We start from the raw sequence: 17,457 nt of genomic DNA on the forward strand, positions 1-17,457 counted from the left end.
TTTGCCGTGGGACACAAAATACGTTTTCTCAAAATGCTGTGACTCAAAAAAATAAAATAAAAAGTCAAGTCACCTTTATTTATATAGATACAGATTATTTCATTTCATTAAAGCAGCTTTAGAGTGATAAACAGGAAAATAATGATTCGATGATGCAAACGGATTTCAATTCTGCTGGAAAGCAGCTCTAAAAAGACAACAGTGAACAGTCATTATTCAGTGGAAATCAGTTTAGTGTTGATTCAGTTTGGTTCCAATGCATTAGCCACTATAGTAAATAACTGGAAAAATAAGAAAATGCAGTAAATGGTAATAATTTGCTACAAACCAGTGTGTTTATACGATAATAAATTAAAATAACATGATTACCAATGACAGTTTGCAATATCAAGCAGCATATTGGACAGGTCTCATCCATGACCATAAAACAGCCTACACCAAAAATGCAATCAGTTTTATTTGTGCGCTGTAATCCAAATCTTCAGAATCCATTTTTGCTTTTTGTGATGGGCAGGCCCAAATTCAAGCCTTTATTTAGTAATCTTCATCTAGCTCAGCCCCACATTCGTTACAAATTCTAAAATGTGTTTTTGTTAGTGAGAAGATTTTCAGTAATAAACAACTTAAATTGTGCTATGTAATTCACAAAAAAATACAACTTTTTATACCACAAAAAAGGACTGTGAATGTAACACATTGTCATTTGGACTACTTTATACTGCTTTTTCACATTTTAGCAATGAATTAATTATGGGGAACTGTGTGTATGGTAAGGTCGAGAGGATTAGCAGCTAAGAAATATATTTTTGTTATATATATATATATATATATATATATTGATATAATTACTGGTATGGTATTGCTTTAAGTACAACAGGTTAATTTCTGCTCTGCGAATCTGAAGAGAGGTCAAATAATGAATTTTACTCTTTAAAGCTGCTTGGTTTGCACTGTAGTGGGAAAGTAGAGTAACTTTCATTAATTATATACATTTATGATTTATTAAGCACTCAAGTGTGGCATCATATCTTGTCCCTTGTGGTGTCCAAATAATTTTTTTACTACTCAAATTCTAGTGTGACCACAGCTTTGTGCAGCAAACTGGTAGTTTTGCTCTTACTCTCACCATTGTCAGAAGTTGACATGCCCAGAGCCACAGTGATTACACACTTTTCACATTACACTCCTCACTTTTAAGTATGCTTTTAGCAGTACTATTCATGTAATCTTCCGGCAGTGAATTGCTCAACTCACTCATAATCTAGAATGAACTGGTTTTCAGAAGCATTTTGAAACTATTAATGGACACAGCGGCTGTTTGACATGGGTAATGTTATCATAAAGTTTTGTGCCGGATGTGTTGGAGGCAGTTGTGGCTGAGCTTGCATGGCAATGTTAAATTGTCCTTGAGTTGTGAGGTCTGGGTGCGTGTGAAAGGGTGTCTGGCACAGGTGCTGGCTCCAGCTCTAAGAAAATCACCTGTCTCCAGAGAAACACCAAACTAATGAGCATGTTGAAGGCTGGTGGCACAAATGTCCACATAATCCAGCTAACAGGATCCAAAGCCAATCCTGCCTGCCTAGGGTTGCATATGAATAGATAGCCGACACACTTAACACACAATAACAGAAACTAAATGCTTTTCAGCTTGATTTGGTTGTTATTTATACAAATGTGTAGATAGATAGATAGATAGATAGATAGATAGATAGATAGATAGATAGATAGATAGATAGATAGATAGATAGATAGATAGATAGATATTGTTTTATATGATGAGTTTATTTCGTGCATGTGTCCTTCATGAGTGAACTTTTGAGTCTGTAACTCCAGTGTTTGTTGAGCAGTGCTGGCAGGTTTTAGTGACAGGGGTCAGACACAGGATTCGGTCAGTAAAGCAGCAGGTATCAAGGTGACTCGACTCTCAATTCACTGCCAAACAAGAGTTCAGACTCACACATACTCTCACTACCAGTTCTGCCCTTAACTTTACATGGATGGAGGTACGATGTGATGTAGCCAAGTTGGACACGCGCCTGGATTGACATTGTTTCTAATAATACTAAGGAAAAAATAAAAACAGAATCAAGTGTCATCCGGCATTGTATAAGAGATAAATGCGGTTAGGGTTCATGATGATAGCAACCGTTTACTTTTCATTTCTTCATTACATTGCAATCAGTATCATTACTGTATTCTGAGACCCCTTTGCTGACATCACGACAAGTTTACACATCCTTTGACGTTCATAGTATAAGCTGATTTAATTCTGAAACATTCAGTACATCACTCGATGGACATTATAACATAGCCTATATAATTATGCTCGCTGTAATTTCTGGTGCTGTATTTAATTTTGAGGGACCCAACACAAAATTGTTAAATAGAAACTCACACTGTCATCATTATTTATTTATTTGTATTTACTTTTTTGATGCACTGATCATAAATGTAGTATTCAGACACCATATAATAAGAAAAGTAGTATAAAGTCCATAATTAATCATTATGCACACATAATCATCCCACTCCAATTGAAATCTGGTCAAGTCAAGTCACCTTTAGTTATGTAAAGTAACAGAATTACTGTATGATGCAAACTTTATCAAATAAGAAACGGATTCAAATTCTGCTATAAAGCAGCTGTAGCAAGTTAATAATTCATTTCGAAAACCGTGTAAAGTTCATTCATTATGAAACATTTCAATTCAGCTACAGTAAAAAGCAGCTCTACAGAAAACAATCGTGTCTACATTTAGCACAATTCAGTTCAAGTTTTGTTCTCATCTGATTTCAGTTTTTTGTTCATTCAGTTTATTTGTTCTCTGATCAGTGCTGGCAAATCAATAATAAAACTGGTGCAGGAAGATCTTTAAGACACTGGTTTGCGGATGTGAAATGTCATGGGGCGTATTTCAGTCAGAAGTGAGCATGAACTCTATGACCTACAGAGCACTTGAAGTAGGAACTGTCTTTTTAGATTGTCAAGAAATGGGCTGAGATCTTAAAAGTATCCATACAATAGTATACTGTAAATGCTAAACATAACTCGTATAAATATCATTGTACATATATTCCTATTACGTTCTAATATTTTAGAGAAGAGGGGCTCAAAGATATCTGTATAGTCTAATGGTAAAATATAAAATAGACAACTACAGCGGGGGAAATAAGTATTGAACACGTCATCATTTTTCTCAGTAAATATATTTCCAAAGGTGCTACTGACATGGAATTTTCAACAGATGTTGGTAACAACCCAAGTAAGCCATACATACAAAGAAACAAACAAAAAATAAGTTCAGAAATTAAGTTATGTGTAATAATGTGAAATGACACAGGGAAAAAGTATTGAACACATGAAGAAAGGGAGGCGCAAAAAGGCATGGAAAGCCAAGACAACTGCTGAAAACTTACAGTAATTAAAAAGCAATCCAGTGGAAATGAATAACAGCTGGTTCAGTCCCAAATGATGGCCTACAAAAAGGTCTCATTGCCAAGGTGTCACACAAGACACATCTCATGATGGGTAAAAGCAAAGAGCTGTCTCAAGACCTGCGGAGCTAAACCATTTAGTGCTTTGTAAGTGATCAGCAATATTTTAAAATTTATGCGATGTTTAATAGGGAGCCAATGCAGTTTTGACAGAACTGGGCTAATATGGTCATACTTCCTGGTTCTGGTAAGAACTCGAGCTGCTGCGTTTTGGACCAGCTGTAGTTTGTTTATTAAGCGTGCAGGGCAACCACCCAATAGGGCATTACAATAATCTAGCCTTGAGGTCATGAACGCATGAACTAATTGTTCCGCATTTGTCAATGAGAGAATATGACGTAATTTAGATATATTTTTAAGATGGAAAAATGCAGTTTTACAGATACTAGACACGTGACTTTCAAATGAAAGATTGAAAGTCAAATATAGTCTAATAATAAATAGAGAAAAAACTTTTTAAAAAAACAACCCAAAGCTAAGGTTGCTGCTATAGTCATTGAGGCACAGTTCCTGTTATTATTCTGTTCTCCCCATTTTTTTTACATTTTTATTCAAAGCTTGAAAACTTAAAACGACTTGCAATTATTTTTCTGTGCATGGTCCAAACAAGGAAGAAACCATTCCTTTCCATACAGAAATGAATTATGTGTACATAAAGTGTATTATATTTACATATATAAAATATATCTTCATATAAAGTGTAAACATACATGAAACCTATTTGGAATCAGAACGATTTCATATATTGACATACAGTATCTAGCTTTCACAAAATATGTATTTGAATTATTGCATAATATCCAAATTACACATACATGTGACAGTCACACTATGACATACACACAATCACAGTCACCAAGAACTGGAACCAGGGATCTTCTTGTTGTGAGGCAGCAGTCCTGCCCACTGAGCCACTATATGTGGGATATATACAGTACATTTCATGTGTCCCTTATCCAAACTACATGTGGGTTGGTGATGTTGGTATGTCAGAAACACATTGTAACGGTTATGTTCTGTTTGTGGACTCTTATGTTGTGTTTCCTTTAGTTCCCATGTTTCTTTCCTTGCTTTCTGATTATATCCTTTGTTACTATGGTTACTCATTTTTTATTTGATTATGTTCATCTGTTTCTCGTTTACCTTTGTTTTACTTTGTATTTATACTTCCTGTGTTTCAATTACTGCTGATCAGTTCTCATTTGCATTATGTGTGGTTTATGGTAGATTTCGTTTATTAAAGACTTTATATTTTGGCAAACTCCTTTCGTCTTCATCATTATGTGTGTTGGCAGCAACAGCATTACACACATATTGGGCATAATACTATGATATTAGACTACATAGCCTATAATAAAAGATAATGAATTTTAAACCTGAACCAAACATATTTTTATTCAAAGATCAACAGTCTGTCATTAGTCTTTAGTCTGCCAAAAAAAAAAACAAAAAAAAAAAACACAACATTAATATCATGAACTCAAATGTCATTGTGAAAAAATAAAACAATGACTGTTGTAACAGTGCGTAAATCAGACTTTTCAGGCTATAGCCTAACGCTAATAAGCCTTATGCCAAAATTATTATTACAACTAAATTGTCGGTCATTAAATAAGAAAACTAAATAATTGTGTATGATTTGCTTTGTGTAACCTGACATCAGACATTCAAAAAAAGAAACAAAAAAGATGCTGCAGCCAATGAGCAGCCGGCGGGGGCTGGCTGCAGGACGACTTAACCACCACGGACAGTTTTTAATGTTTTATCAGACAATAAATACTCAAGATTTTGCTTTAGTATAATTTCCAGGACAATTAGGGCCGGATTCGGGATTCGGGACAACAGCTTACATTTCGGGACTGTCCCAAATTTTTCGGGACGTCTGGTCACAAATTTTTCGGGACGTCCTATTCCCTCATCATCTCCATCACACAGTTAAATTGTCTGGTCTCGTTTTGAGCAAGGACTCACTTACCCATTGACTCTACGATCCCATGGTGCATGTTACCTCTCTCCATGGACCTCCTGGTCTCCGGTTCCATGTTCCTGCTACCTACCTGTTCCTTCATCGAGGTTTTGTGCTCCATCCACCTTCTACACAGCCATCCATGACCTCCACACCATATACAACACAAAAGACTGTCAGGATCTCTCCATTATCCACCCTCATACTATCGACATCATCACCAAACACTCACCTGCATTTCCTGTTTACCGTCTGTATCTAATAAAGTTTATATGATTCATTCTGGAGTCTCTGTTCCATAACAATTATTAAAATAGGTACATAATATAGGAAGCTTATGGGCCAGATTTACTGACCGCTTGCGTCAGCACAAACCCTCTTTTGGTGTTAAACTGCTGTCAGGATTTACTAAAGACACGCAGTGAAAAATTGCCGATGAAAAGTCATGGACAAGTGTAACTTGTTGGTTTTGTGTAGTTAGACACGGGACAGCACGTGGCAGTTTCACTGGATCTTTTATTCCTCTCTGACATAAAACACAAATAAGCAGCCTCTGAATTAACTGCCCTTAAACGTTCTCTATAAAATAAATATGTACACATCACCATGTGCTCTCATTTCCACATATTTAGCAGGAGACCAAATCATTTTGTGTGAAGTCTACTTAATGATACATATATTTAAACCATTTTTTTTAATACATGTTACACAGGGTTATTCCTACATATGCATTTGTAGGAGTTTCACTTTCAGACACAAAATTTATGGGAGGAGAGTATTTAATTGAATCATGCAAGGTGATTTTCTAAGGTTTGCCCTCATCAATTTACTGTTTTTTTGCGCCATTATTTACCACCCCAAAAAAATTACGTCTTAAACTGGATGCTAATTTGCACTGCTCTTGATAGATTGTGTTGGTCATTATGGAAATGATCTGGCTGCATCTGTATTCTTTAATTTGCACCTTGTCAGTAGATCACAAACAGAACTTTAAACTCCCATCGGCACTTTTTTGGAATTGCAATTTCATGCTAATTTGCCCTGTTTAGTAAATCTGGCCCTCTACATTTTATACATACTTGCTGCCCTGACTTTCAAAAACCCACTTCTGTCTCCAGGCGGATTCACACTCCTCTCCCTGCTCTGCTCCCGCTCCACACCACTAGTGTCCTGTCGTGAACAGACTAGCACAGTCAAACAAACACTGAGGGCCCTATCTTGCACCCAGCGCAATTGACTTTGTACACCGACGCATGTATCATTCCTATTTTGCACCCGCGCAAAGCGCGTTTTTTTCCTCCACAGAAGCACGTCGCTAAACTAGGGAATGAACTTGCGCTCCCTGGGCGGTTCAGCGCAAAAAAGGAGGCGTGTTCCAGCGCAAACGTTCCTTCATGCTATTTTGCAGGTTTAGAAAACAGTTGCGCCACTAACCAGGAAAAAATGGTTTAAAGTCAGTGGCGCGTTGCGCATGTTATTCATATGCTATTTTAAGGGCGCATGCTTGGCCATAATCAATCGTTGCTCTCCTCGGCTGTGAACCGCTCCTCGCGTGCGTCTGGCAAACCCGCCGTTATAATAGGAATCCGCTTTAGAACAAGCGCGCCTGCTCTTAAAGGGAATGTGAGATGACGCTCTGATTGGTTTATTTCACGTTACGCCCAAACCACACCTATGAATAATGAAGCTCTTCAGACCAACCCATTTTAGATTTGCGTCTGGCGCAAGAGTCATTTATCCCGCCGGGAAAATAGCAACAGCGCCAAGACCCGCCCACAAAGTTACTTGCGCTTTGCGCGTTGACACTTGCGTTTCAGATCGTTAAAATAGGGCCCTCAAAGTTCTAGTGCTGTTATTCCAAATATTGCAGAAGAGAATTTTAAAATAAATCAGTAAACTTGCAAGTGACTGTATTGTCTATAATAATAACAAACATGTTTCTCTTCTTTTATTTCCTATCTTTTTCACATCCTTTCAACTTATTCAATGAACCTGCTCAGTTGAATTGGTTTTGCTTTCATAAAAAAAAAAAAAAAAAAAGAAAAAAAAAGAAGCAAGACAACTCTAAAATGTTGAAATATTCATAAGTTAAATGTCACATAGCACAGCTGTTTCCTTGCCAAGGCTCTATGTGTAATATTTTAGTGCTTCGTTGTATTTCCTGTGGTGTGATTGGCTGTCAGAGGCAAATGTCACACTGATTCATAGAAGGGAGACACAGTGACCAGGAAGAAGCATCAGGCTTTCAGCATCAACATGACAATGAGCTCTGAGCAAGTTCATTAAGCTGCCACGATACCAACTTCCTCTCTCTCTCTCTCTCTCTCTCTCTCTCTCTCTCTCTCTCTCTCTCTCTCTCTCTCTCTCTCTCTCTCTCTCTCTCTCTCTCTCTCTCTCTCTCTCTCTCTCTCTCTCTCTCTCTCTCTCTCTCTCTCTCTCTCTCTCTCTCTCTCTCTCTCTCTCACCTTCACCTGCGTTTATCTGTTTCAGCCTGTCAGTGTCCAAGTATAGCCACTTCACTCCTTTAATGACGAGCAAATTAATGCAGCCTGGTCTGGCCCTCTGCCATCACACACTCAAAAGGACAATCTCATCTAATTCATCACTTACCACTCAAGAGCAGACAAGCGTCTACACAAATGAACTGACTAGACTAACAGTATAAGACAAAGATGAACTCCTTACCACAATGATTTCTGATTCAATTAATTACCTGAACTATTTAAAGTCATCTCCAAAAAACCTATTTTCAATAGAAATTGATCTTATTTTAAATGTAATTTTTCATTTTTTGGCCAGTCAGCTGGTGTACAGTACATGTTTTATTGGCCTATGTTTTCCACAGAGACATTTGTCATGTCTTCCTCTTTGTTCAGCTCATACCCCCTTTTTCAATTTAACTGCTCCTGCACTTGATTTGTCCTCTTCCCTCTCTATATTTCCCAGAGACGTTCTCTCTCTCTCTCTCTCTCTCTCTCTCTCTCTCTCTCTCTCTCTCTCTCTCTCTCTCTCTCTCTCTCTCTCTCTCTCTCTCTCTCTCTCATAGATGCTCATGCAGTTCAATCCCCCACTACTGTCCATTGCGATGAGCTTCTGCTGCATTAATTATTTTTAACCCATTAAACAGCAAATATTAATCAATCATGTTATCTCAGCTCTAATAATTTAAATAATTTGCAAAATCTTTTAGCTGTAAACAATACTGTTAGGATGGAGAGCAATAAGCAAATAGGATATCTTGCAGGCAACATTGTTATTTATTTGTTCTAATTGTGTGAACTATTTGGTTCACACCTTTACAAGACACAGATGCAGCTGCCTAAATCTGAGGCACAATGTAATTGTAATATGTATACAACAGATTGCAATAAATGAAACCTACATAATCTTTCATACTTATTACATAAATACAACTTCTTTGGTTGATGCATTGAAATTTTTTTTTTAAACCTGTGCTGATACTGTAGATTATTCATCAATCTTGAAATCTTGGTGTTATGAGATTTTATGCATGGATGCTTATGTAATCATGTTTTTTAAAGGAAAGTTTGATTCCATTACTGCTTGATGCATTATTGATTCATTCAATCACAAGTGTTGGATCACATCATGGTTGTGGATACTGATTTAACCAGTCAGTCAGGTGACCAAGTCATGACACTATACTGGATTTGAATGAAAGAATAATTATAAAGGCAGAAACACACCTGTACATGATACAGGCATATGGTTCCAATAAAAAATGTAGATATGAAAAAACAAACAAACATGAGAACTACCTATTATGGGAGGCCAGATGGTCTTTAAGATGATTGTTCAGTACAATTTCTACATATGATTATGTAGTATAATACATTTTGTATTTAATATTATAATATAGTATATAATAATAATGATAATAATACAAATAATAATAAAATGGCATCCACTGCAGTTTTTCCCGATTAAGGGGAACTCGCGCTGCGTCGAAACGCTGTGGGAATGCCTCTGTGTGATTGTGTCGTGAAGCACGAATGAAATCAGTCCAATGGCGTGACAGAACGTCATAGGCGGGTGACGTCATCGACCAGGAAACTTATAAAGCATTCCCAAACCAAACAGTGTCAGCTTCTGTGCCTTCAGCAAGCGCTCTCTGTGAAATCGTTTGTCCCTGGTGTTTTTGTCTGTTTTAGTATTCCTGTTTTAGGCAGGAGTTTTCACCTTAAAAAAAGCATTATAATGGCGAACAAACAACAGTTCAGAAAGTGTGTTCATCCCTGCCTACATTTCATTCTGGGTGGGAATACACACGTTATGTGTGTTGTTTGTTTGGGAGTGCAGCGCGCTCAGTCAGCTTTTGAGGGGGCTCCCGCCGGGCGCGTTCCTTGGCTCGCGTTCCGCGCGGCTCGGGTCCTGCTTCTGCCGAGGCGGAGCAGCGGCTCAAGTCGTGGGGTTTGCAAATATATCTGGCCGAGGGGTTAGAGACGGGCTTCTCCATTTCTCTGCCCTCACTTGCCAGGTCCAGTGCTTCATCTCAGGGTCAGGAAGCACGCTCTGTGGTTACATTTCTGTTGAAATGTAATATTCAACAATAATATTAATCTACATGCATTGACACCATTATATTAGAACTTAACTGGGCTGGACGATGACATCACGGTTTTCTCCAGAACGGCTATATATATAAATTAACTAAATTACTAACTTTTTACAACAAAAATAAAACATCACTGAACTTACTTAAGCTGGACTGTGATGCTATTTTCTTCTGGAAACAAACTTTGTTGCATTATTTTCCTGTTATCTCTGTAAAGCTGCTTTGAAACAATCTGTATTGTAAAAATGGCTATATAAATAAATGTAACTTGACTTGACTTGACTTGACTTGACTTCCGCCAGAGTGAAGCCTCGGTACTACAATTATCCTGAGGAACTGGAGACAGGAGATACTGAGGACTTGTCACTTCAGTCTCCTGCGTGTGAGGAGCTAGTGGAGGTGTTGTGGCTAAATGTACAACCTCCACGTCGTTCTTTTTCTGACCTCCACACTGGAGACGACACATTGTCCACTGTGGTTCTCCCTCTCTCATCCAGCTCCTCTTGGGCTGGACATTATGGTTCAGACATGGCAGAGGCTACATCTGTACGCCTTTCCCCCAATTGCTCTGCTCCCGGAGTTCTGGAGAGAGTTCGCCAGGACAGGATCCGTCCTCTATTAGTAGCCCTGTTCTGGCTGGCCCGAGTGTGGTTCTCAGACCTGGTCTCTCCTCGACGACAGGAGCTATTCTCCGCAGGGTTATCCCTCTCCACAATAAAGGTATATGTGGCGGCCTTAGCTTTGGCTGCTGTGGTGTGGTCCTTTGGGTGGTGTGTCTTTAGGGAGACACCCTCTAGTTACCCACAGTGGTGGAAAGAGTACTGAAAAAGCATACTCAAGTAAAAGTACTGTTACTTGTCAAAAAATGTAGTGATAGTAGAGTAAAAGTACCTGTCCTAAATACTACTCAAAGTAGGAGTAAAAAGTAGCCCTTTTAAAAGTACTCAAGAGTAGTGAGTAGTGAGTATTATGCTATGAATGTTAGTCCACCTTATACCCTGCAAATTGAAAATGTAGCTTACTCTTTTATCCCAGATACACAGAAAGAACGGAAAAAAAAAAGAAAAGAAACAGTATTTCAATATTTCTCCAACAGTTTTATTTTTGACTTCTAGCACTAAAAATACAGCCATGTAATATTTGAGAAAGCAACCAATAATCTGGTAACATTTATGACAACCATTCTGCAGAGGTTTTCTTGCAGGTTAATTGAAAAAGGTTGCAAAGCATTTTACATTAACAATTTTACGTAAAAAGATGAGCCGGTAGCACAAATTAGATTAATGAAGTGAATATAACATGCAATAACTGACAAAGTCTCTCAACATGAACGCAGACTTGCAATTTTAATGTAGGGGTCAACAACGAGCTTACATTTTGAATTTGTTGTTCAGTTTTACAATGAGCTGATTCTCAAAATTTGTACTGTCCAGCCTTGCTCGTTTAGGTGTAAACAGCTGCCCAGCACAACTAAAAAGGCGCTCACATGCTGCAGAGGCAGGCAAGGGTGTGTTCAGTTTGAGGCTTAGCCTTTTCACCAAAGGAAATGAGTGAAGCAGTTGCATCTCTTCTGAGGCACAAGCCAAGTATCCATCCAATTCAGATGCTCTTGTGGATGGAACAGTATTAATGGAACAAAAGAAGTCATCCTCGTCAGAGACAACATGCTGTGATTCATTTTCCTGGGTGTCCTTCATGGCATCAAGATGACGCAGGATGTAATCCATACCTATCATATACACATAATACAGAAATTAATGATAATTGTGGATAATGCTGATAGACAAACTATGGCATGTTTACCAATGTGGTATAGACCAAGTATTGGGGTTTTCATGGATATTTTAGAAATTAAATAAAGCTGTTCACTTGCTACATAAGCACTGCTGCATTTACAACCTATAACCCTATACCCTTGTCTTTTCTAACATTGTTTCACAGTCTGACTGTGCTAGAGTAGGCAAGTAAATAAACATTGAACCGATAGCTTAACTCCACACAAACCCATATGCAGTAGTGGAAAAGTTACAAGTGGGATGGATAAGCAAAATGTGCCCATGACTCCTGACATTAAAAAACAAAACTGCATGTTTTCGCTCTTTAACAGATATTGGCATAATATCAATTTCATCAGGTAATCTGTACTCATAAACAAAATATCTTACCTGCTTTTATGATGTGGGCCTCGTCCGTCCATGACGTTTTGAATTTGGGAAGAAGAATTGCAGCACTGATGAGTTCCGGATCTTCCATAAACTCCCCAAAGCGCTTTTGTAGACCCCGCTGCAGAGCATGAATAAGGGGAAGACATACCTTGACTGAAGCCTCCATCTTTTTGAGCTTTGAATCAAGAAGGTAGATTGTGGGAAGCAGCCACCCCATCTGAGTGTTTGTTTTGGACTGAAGGATGTTCAAGGCCATGGATACAGGCTTCATCACAATGCAGTATTCAGAGAGGTAAGAAACTTCAGCAGGATTTAGCCTATTTAAAAAATAAATAAAGTCAAAATCAAAACAAACATCTTAAAAGAATAGTTCACTTAAAAATGAAAATTGTCATTTATACTATGGAGCTATTCTTGTGCCAATAAAAATGAACGTAGCTTTTCAAGAAAGTATTGGAAGGCCTTTGTTTGGCTCCTTTTGAGCCTATTTAGGCAGTTTCTGAGAAGTTTCTCACTTTGAAAACTGTTTTTCTCCTCATTATCCTGTCTCTCAAAAGAATTGGAGACTTGCAAGCCCTCTCGGTTTCGCCCTCATGCCTGGAATTTGCGGCTGGTATGGTGAAGGCTTTTCTTCACCCTAGGTTATGTTTCGAAGGTTCCTACTAATACTGCAAGCCTTCTGTTCTCCTCTGTTTTGGATTTCTGACTAAAAGAAACTAAATCTGCTCTGCCCGGTTAGGGCACTAGATGCTTATGTACACAGAGCTGCCCTGTGGTAGCCTGGAAATCCAGACCTAAATCTTAAAGATTAATGGTCTGGCGTCGACTAATGAAAATCGGCCAGCTCGAGGGGCGGCACCAAGCATGCATTTGAAAATCTCACTGCACACAATTGGATAACACTACGACCAATCACAACAATAAACCCCATACGCTTAGCTACCAGCGGAGCTAACTGGTAGATTATACTCTTACCGTATCCGGTCGGCAAAACAGCAAAAACGTCCTTCTTGCAAAGGAACGATTCGAGCGGCGTCTTCTGTTCCTGTTTTAGATAAAAAGCCAAGTCTAACTCATTCATTGTAGCGGCCAAAGCCGTTTCAAACAACTGGTATTCATCCATAGCCATCTTGCAGCACCGATGTGATTGGTGCAGCTCAGATCGAGGGGCATGTTTAATGAGCATCAATACTCAACACCAGAGTAACTCGCTGAGCAAATTCAACTTGTGCTCTCGCGAGAACTCTGGATTACCAGGGTAGCCCTGTGGAGGAAGTCCGAACAACTGTTTGTTTGTTTCAGGTCATCCAGGAAAGGGTTCCCGGCGTCTAAGCAGAGGATGAGCAAGAGCTATCTCATTGGCTTATGAGTCGGCCTGCCAGCCTTCACCTTCGCAGCGCAAGATTTCATATGTGCTTCATGACGCAATCACGCAGAGGTGTTCCCACAGTGTTTCGACACACCGTCTCGTTCCCTCTTCAGGGAAGGTTACATGTGTAACCGAGATGTTTTTATTTTGCCCTGAACTAAATCTCAGCGATCATCCAGATAAATCTCATCTATCTAAAAAAAAAAAAATATATATATATTTTTTTGTAAAATAACTTATTGCAAACGCTTTGCCTTTTTATTCTGTTGAACTGTTGCCCAGTATAAATTGTGTGTATTTTAAGATGCTGTAGCAGCACCTTTGCTGGTTAACACCTATTACAAATTGAATCATGTAAAAATAGATCTAAAATGAGGTTTTGGTCTGTTATGTAGATGTGCCTCAAGCGATGACACCAATTAAGCACACACTTATGAAAATCTTATGATCATCTCATGATCATCTAACATTAAACAAGATAAAACCAAAGCCAGCTGAATAGTAGTCAAGGGCTGTAACCACAGTATAGATATTGGGGCAGGGTTTTTTTTGCTCGGTGGTCTTGCACCACTTGTCAGTATCAAAGAGTTTGAAATGGTCAATTTAAATCAAAGAATGTGGGATTGATTTTGAATAGAAGCTAAGTGTTAATCTAGCTGATTATTTCCAGTATGATGATGCATCAGCAAGGTCAGTAGTTTTAGCTGTTAAGTGTGCCAGGTAAGTGTAGCAAGCAGGACGAGTGACGTGATTGCTAAAGAGATTTTTTGTATTATGTTTATGTGCGGCAGTCATCTGTGAGGGGCTGCCGCTTTACTTTCATTTTGTGCACGGGCAGTGTTTATGTATGGCAAAGTATGGCAGTTGCCAAACCCTGGTATTCAGGGTACATTTATACGTGCTAAAAACGGAAGCGTTTTTGAGATCTGTGTATAGATGACAACTTTATCGAAACGATGCCCGTTCACTCGGATCCGCGAAAACAACAAAAAACGCTATTATGCATGCCAGACAAGTAGTTGGCGATGTCACTTTGCAAAGAAAGACTGCACATACGCATTCTTTTAATACAGTGCACTCAAGCCGAACGCACATGCCTATAGACACAAATTCCAATTTTCATTCTAAGGATGTTAATCTTGATAATACTGTATTATTACTTTGTCTTCTGGGTAAATTTCATCTTCACAAAGCCAAAAACATTCACTGTAATCCCAATTTTGGAATGTTCTCCTCTGATATAAAGTCCCTTTTTACTTCCTTTAAGAAAATGTTAAAACCTTTGAACACAAAGGCGTTGAAAACATATATTATCCTTGAGTCTGTTGTAAGAAACCTTTAATTTTTATGATGACAAAATGTTATATTGTGTTGATTTGTGTAATTCTTACAACAACTTGTGATGATGTCTGTATGCCCCCCTTCCCCATTTCTTACGGTTAATATCTCTATCTTTTTATTTGCAAAAAAAAGCATGTAGACTAAACAAGTAAAACCATACGCATGTGCATGACGTCACCGTTTTCACAGATTCGCGTTTTTGTAGTTACACGGAGATACGTTTTCAAAAACTTGCACTTTGAAACCCGTTTTCAAAAGTTAGCATTTTCAGGCCACCAAAATTAAATGGACAAAACGCATAAAGTCTTCCATTTTTAGTTGAAAACTGTGGAGATGGAGGAAGCAGGATCTACGTGCAGCAGTTTCATTGACAAACGAACTCAAACTTCTCAAAATAATCTCCGCACAAGAACAGAACAACCTAAACATGCAACGTTAAGAACTGACAAAGAACAAGACAGAACGCAGGGTAAAAAAAAGACAGAACTGAAGAGTAAATTAACAAGACACACCTGAACTGCACTAACAATGAAGTAGAAACCATAGAAACAAACAGGCAGGGGCCAGAGGAAGACTAAACTGAGACTAATTAACAGATTAACTAAACGAAGACAAGAAGACAACAGACTGACAGTGTCACAGAATGCATCCTGGAGGCTGACGAGGCCGAGGCCTAGCGGGACAGGGAGCCTCCAGGGCGGCGCCAGTAGCTCAGGCGGCAAGGGGGAATCCGCCAGTTTGAGCGGCCAGGGAGGATCCATCTTTGTAGGTGGGTCGGGCGGGTCGGGCGGGTCTGCCAGTTCAGGGGTCCCGGGGGATCGGCTTTCGTGGCCTTTCCATCAGGGCCAGGCTTGGCCACTACGGCCGTGGACTCATAACCCATAAGAGAACCTCCCTTTCTGCTCAGTTCCCTCGCATTATATATCGGACCCATAATCTTCACATTGCCTCAGCAAACGTGAGATCTGAACCATTAGATTCTTTATCGACAAGGACCTACGTCCTCAGCCCACTCTCAATAAGCACCGTCTTCAGCAGTGGATGTGTGAGACGAGCGCAAAGCGCTTTAATGGAGAACAACTCACAGTGCTCGCACTCGCCATGCTCAAACACAAACACTCAAATCAGTGCTCATGTGTATCATAATCAGAGATGGGCCGTGAACACAGAGGCACACATCTCCTGATTGTTTGAGACACGATGTTCTTTTTTTTCTTTTCTCTTTTCACATTGAGAAATTTCTTCACACTGACAGCTGTAACTCTAACTCATAACAAAGAGGACAGATAGAAAGTATAGCACACTTCATGTGAGTGTAGCAAATCTATGCCTTTTGGAAGTAGCCTACATAAAGTCTCTTGCTGAAACAAACTCAGCATCTCTGGTCGTTGCTCTCCTGATCGAATGACCTGATGATCCCACTGTTTCTAAAAGGAGCCCAACACACAGGAGAAAAACACAGATTCACCTCTCTCTGTTAAATGGACAATCTTCAGACCTCTGAACCAGTATAGCAATTGTATCAAAAGTAGCAACACTAATAATTTGACTCCATTGTTCAGTAGCGTGGCAGTAGACCAGCTCTCTTCATAATATATTGTTTATCCAGTAACAAGCTCATTTTTGTTGCGTGACACCTGTTATAATATTACAGTACATGCAGCTGTAGAGCATTAGAGTATTAGTAGACACTGCCGAATATCTGCTAAAAAGTTATTGTGATGCTCCTCAACAGACATTCTACTGACTATAAGTATCTTAGCAAGTACATGTCAACTTATTCTAACCCTAACCCTACCAGTCTACTAATACTCTACTAACAATCTAATGAGAGTTAGTTGACATGTAGGTTACATGACTTACATATTACATGTGTTACATGTGTTAGAATGTGTTAGGGAACATCAAAATAAAGTAAACCTGTTTATGTTACATAAAATATAATTAGGTTGACAGCATACAGTGAGTCTTCAACCTCTTTATCAGCAAAGCATTTCTGCAGTACATCTGGGTGTAGAGGAACAAAAACATTCAATGCAGATTCCCTTTCTGAGTGGGTGAGTGGGTAGAAGAGATTACTTAAAATATTGAATTACTCCCCCTGTCACTCAGGTGAACCAGTCTGACAACACCGGAACTTTATCTCCAAATTACATAACAATTTTAATTAATGAACTGTTATGTTTATGTCCAAGTTTAAGATGGCAGACAAAGCTGAAAAATATGAACAAAATAATCTAAATAAAAATGTATTGTGTGCTCATTAGATGTTGTATCATTAACTAACATCAAACTATATTAGAATCAATTGTGAGTCTCATGTGAGGAGTGCTATTTGTTACCATTTATGGAGAACGTTCCAAATCAGTAACTTGAGGCTCTGAGTTAGTTAAAATGCTGCCAGAAAGTAGTTGCCTATGTAGACAGTATGAAGACAGCAAGGAGGCTCACTAAGGTTTGGAAGTAGGGGTGGGCGATATAACCAAATTCTTATTTCATGATATGAAACATTTTATGACATAGTTATTAAAGCTAAAAACGTTAT

The 17,457-nt window shown here is 38.8% G+C and overlaps 1 protein-coding gene across 2 annotated transcripts in view; it reads left to right on the forward strand.

The window, feature by feature from the left end:
- il1rapl2 (interleukin 1 receptor accessory protein-like 2) overlaps nucleotides 1–17,457 on the forward strand; it is a 579,732-nt gene that overhangs the window by 412,235 nt on the left and 150,040 nt on the right. The gene's annotated exons all lie outside the window — the stretch shown is intronic.

Source organism: Squalius cephalus, assembly GCF_949319135.1.
Source record: "Squalius cephalus genome assembly, chromosome: 14".
NCBI classification, from domain to species: domain Eukaryota; kingdom Metazoa; phylum Chordata; class Actinopteri; order Cypriniformes; family Leuciscidae; genus Squalius; species Squalius cephalus.